Source organism: Somniosus microcephalus, chromosome 3 (genome assembly GCF_052327205.1).
Source record: "Somniosus microcephalus isolate GS21.2 chromosome 3, FLI_Smic_1.0, whole genome shotgun sequence".
In the NCBI taxonomy this organism is placed as follows: Eukaryota; Metazoa; Chordata; class Chondrichthyes; order Squaliformes; family Somniosidae; genus Somniosus; species Somniosus microcephalus.
This window is the reverse complement of record NC_140989.1, coordinates 70133810-70138405: the sequence shown is the minus strand read 5'-3', so window position 1 is coordinate 70138405 and position 4596 is coordinate 70133810.

Here is a 4596-nt window from a genome sequence, read left to right as displayed (position 1 = left end):
AACCTTAAAATAAATTTGAAAAAAAATCACACGATTTAAATCAACTATAAATAACATTAAATAACTATTTTAAGCAATAATTTAAATTTTTGAAAAAAATAATTTTATAAAATGTCGGGGCTAAAAATACACTTACCTTACTGTAAAGTATTTAAAAATAATAAACCTGTGGAAAAAATGTTCTAATTTTAATTAATTGACCACTTACCTTTTAAAATGAAGTCCTTACGTCTGTTTTTTTAATGTGTAAAAAGTAGAGGCCTTCACGCACGGGCAAACCTGTAAAAAAAGAGGAAGTTCAACGCGCACGCGCTGCCTCCTGCGCGCACACGTTCGACCTCTGAACCCCTTGGTTCAGAGGATCGGAAATGCCGGTTTCCCGCGCATGCGTAGTGCATGCAAGAAACCGGCACTTCCATCGGGTCCACACGTGAGTGCTCCGTCCGTACTCATGCGTTGGGACCCGAATTTCTGGGCCATTGTTATTGAAGCCTCTTATTGAAGTGTCCCCATCTGGAAATCACAGCATTTCCCACTTTTGTTAGATATATGATTAAGACTGAGAAACTATGCCAACATTCAAGATTAGAATGCATAGATGGATGAAGGAAAAGGGGTTGAAGGGAACAGGGTGAGTAAAAGTGATTAAAATTATTAACTCACATGGTGGATAAACGCTGAGAAGGACTGGTTGGGCCTGTTTCAATTTTGTAACTTCTATGTATTTTGATGCATACATATTGCAAACCCATTTTTTAATATATAATAGGATACCCCAGAATAATAGCAAACCTATATTGTGGTAAACATTTTTAAGCTTTATGCAATACAATGCAATGGAGCTATTTTCTAGATAAAGATTCTTTAATTATACAAAAACGGCACATCCTTAATGAAGAACTTTCCAATGAAGATGGTGGATCAGTCAATTTTGTAGGTGCTGGTTTAAGATGATAAGTGATTGCAACAATGGCCCTGAAATTAGGATCGGGGGCTTGCCGCGCGTGCAAGCCCCCGATGTGCACTCACCCTGCGCGCCGACATCTGAAGCCCGGGCCTGCTCGCATTTCCTGTCACTGGCCCGGTTCAGATGTCGGCGCGCTGTGCTTGCCTGATCCAGCGGCGTAGTTAGTGCGATGTGCTGGCTGGGATCAGGTGAGCACTGTTCAGCCAATCAGGGGAGGGGAAACTCATTCATGAGTTTGACAGTAAGAGTTGTCAAACTCATGAAAAGTATGGGCTGCCAAAACACTACTTTAACTTTAAATAAAATTTTTAAAACATCCCACTGATTATATTAACTATAAATAAGTTTTTAAAAATGTTTTAAAGAATTAATCAATTTTTTGAAAAAAAAAAATTTAAAAAAAATAGGGTCTAAAACTAAACTTACCTTACTGTAAATTCTTTAAAAATAACAAACCTGTGGAAAAAAAATTTCTACATTGTACTAAAAGCCCACTTACCTGAAAAACTAAATACTTACGTCTGTTTTTTCCACGCGTAAAGACCGGAGGCCTTTACACGCGCGCAACTCTGAAAAAAAAAAAGGAATTTCACTGCGCACGCGCTGCCTGTGCAGTCGCGCATGTTCTGCCTGTTAACCCCTTGGGTCAGAGGACAGGAAATGCCGGTTTTCAGCGCATGCGCTGTGCATGCTGAAAACCGGCAATTCCTCCGGGCACACGCGTGAGTACCCCGTCCTTACTCACGCGTTGTGCCCGGAATTACTGGGCCATTTTCTACAAGATATGTAAATTAACTGGAAACAAACACATTGAAAGATAAACAAGCATTTTAGTGGAATCAGAAAAAAAGGAGAGCGGTTTTCTGCTAAAATACTTATTTATCATTCAGTTTTCAGTTTGAAAAGAAGTATTCTACTCAAAAATTTAACTTGTCATTTCTTTATACAAATGCTGATTGACTTGATGTGTATTTCCAGCATTTGTAGGTTTTTCTTTTTATTGGTACAAAGTAGAAATGACAAATAGGCCTCCAAACCTAGTTGACTATTAAGCAAATAATATAGGTGCCTACAAGGGACATGTTTTAGAAAATTGCTTTACTTTTAGAAATTGGATCTGTGACTGCATAAGCTTACAACTAATCCAGAAGGTGCTGCAGAACACTGTAAAGTGAAAAAAATCATTACATTTCAATAAATCAAACAATCTTTAGAAAATGGGCAGTCATTACCATTCTACAATGGCACAGATGCCAATTTACTTTTCTCTAGGTACAAACATGCTGAAGGACTTCAATGACAGACTAAACATTATATTGCCACTTGCCTGAGTTGACATCACTAAAGTACAGTATATAACAAATGCTACCGAAGTTAATGTAATATGTTTAACAATGAAGAGGATCCCAATGTTCTTCACAACCTGATTTAGCATGACACACCATGTAGTCTGGAACAAATCCTATGGCTGTTATCTTCAACGTGCTCACAATAAAATCATGAGGCCACTAAAACCTTGTAACAGCTATTCTTGACGAACAGCAGTTGTCAGTAGATTTTGATCGAAGTTTGAGTCTTTTCTTTTTAATCACAGGGAAGATTTTTCATTTCCCATGGCTGATGGCACTAAGGCAGAATGGACATGTGGTGGGGGTTGAAAAATGAGGAAGGCATTGATCATGGTAAAGCTCCATCCATTCTGCATTGCACCAAACTTCTGGTTATGCTTTCAGCTGGGCCTAAGGTGCTCTTGTGGAAAAATAGGTAAGAGCCCTTAATTTTTCAATAGTCGAATCTATTGTAGACAAATATGCATGCTGTTACATGTCTTGTTCTGTGATTCTTTCCAGGAATGCTCTGTGCACTGAGTTTGCCTGTACAAAATGGGTGGTGGGGATAATTGTATTCTCGACTGAGAGGGAGTTAGCATTTCAAGGGGGGCCTATTATATCATTAGAATTCATGAAAAGTTTTTTTTTTTAGCTTAGTGGTAGTCATTATTTTCACTGCTCAGAGCTCTGAGATGCAGAGGGATCTGGGTGTCCTAGTGCATGAATCGCAAAAGGTTAGTATGCAGGTACAGCAAGTAATTAGGAAAGCTAATAGAATGCTATCGTTTATTGCGAGGGGAATTGAATACAAAAGTAGGGAGGTTATGCTTCAGTTATACAGGGCATTGGTGAGACCACACCTGGAGTAACGTGTACAGTATTGGTCTCCTTATTTAAGGAAGGATGTTAATGCATTAGAAGCAGTTCAGAGAAGGTTTACTAGACTAATACCTGGAATGGGCGGGTTGTCTTATGAGGAAAGGTTGGACAGGCTAGGCTTGTATCCGCTGGAGTTTAGAAGAGTAAAAGGTGACTTGATTGAAACATATAAGATCCTGAGGGGTCTTGACGGGGTGGATGTGGAGAGGATGTTTCCTCTTGTGGGAGAATCTAGGGGTCACTGTTTAAAAATAAGGGGTCGCCCATTTAAGACAGAGGAGACATTTTTTCTCAGAGGGTCGTGAGTCTTTGGAACTCTCTTCCTCCGAGGGTGGTGGAAGCAGAGTCTTTGAATATTTTTAAGGCAGAGGTAGATAGATTCTTGATAAGCAAGGGGGTGAAAGGTTATTGGGGGTAGGTGGGAATGTGGAGTAATCAGATCAGCCATGATCTTATTGAATGGCGGAGCAGGCTCGAGGGGCTGAGTGGCCTACTCCTGCTCTTAATTCGTATGTTCGTAAGTTCTAACTTTATCTGCCCTTATTTAGATTTTTGGCAAAAGTTTTGGCTGCCAGATTTTTTTTTTAGATATTGCAATTCTGAGAATGAGGAATCCTCTCTTTCTGTGTTATTTGGAAGAAGAGGATGAAAAGAACAATGCAAGGCAGGTCAGATTGCATCAGGTGCAGACTGCCCAACCCTCCCTTACACATAAAGCTGTATTGCAGGCCGAGATGTACCTACCTTGAAATATTGGAGGAAAACTGCATTTGCAGTCTCCAGTTCACAAGAGAGGTGCTCCATCTCTAGAATCTGACCTCCAGCTAACCATAGGGACAGCACTGGCAGTTATCGTCAAGGGCACCATAACTCAAATGTTATATGTCTGGCTCATTCCAAGTTGCCATGGGATATATATCAGCAATGTCAGTCAATCTGCATTTCACAGAGGTATCAAGCAGGTGACTGATGCATTATTTGTAGGGAAAGACTGTGGATGAAAAATTCAGCTCCATAGCGGCCGATTTTTTGATGGTACAGGTGCCGTTTTGTGACGAAAATGGTATCCGCATCATGTGCGCACACTTCTGGGGCATGCTGCGCCGGACGACATCTTGATGAGGGTATTAGCATCGGCGCTGGGAGGGTGCACCAGAAGTTTGTAGAGTAGGCCGATTGTGATGTCAATCTTGTGGCTTTGCGGGCGTCGCATCTAAATGCTGAGATGTACTGCAACCGCAAAAGAAAAAGAAATACTTGCATTTATATAGCGCCTTTCATGACTACCGGATGTCTCAAAGCGCTTTACAGCCAATGAAGTACTTTTGGAGTGGAGTCACTGTCGTAATGTGGGAAACGCTGCAGCCAATTTGCGCACAGCAAGGTCCCACAAAGAGCAATGTGATAATGACCAGTTAG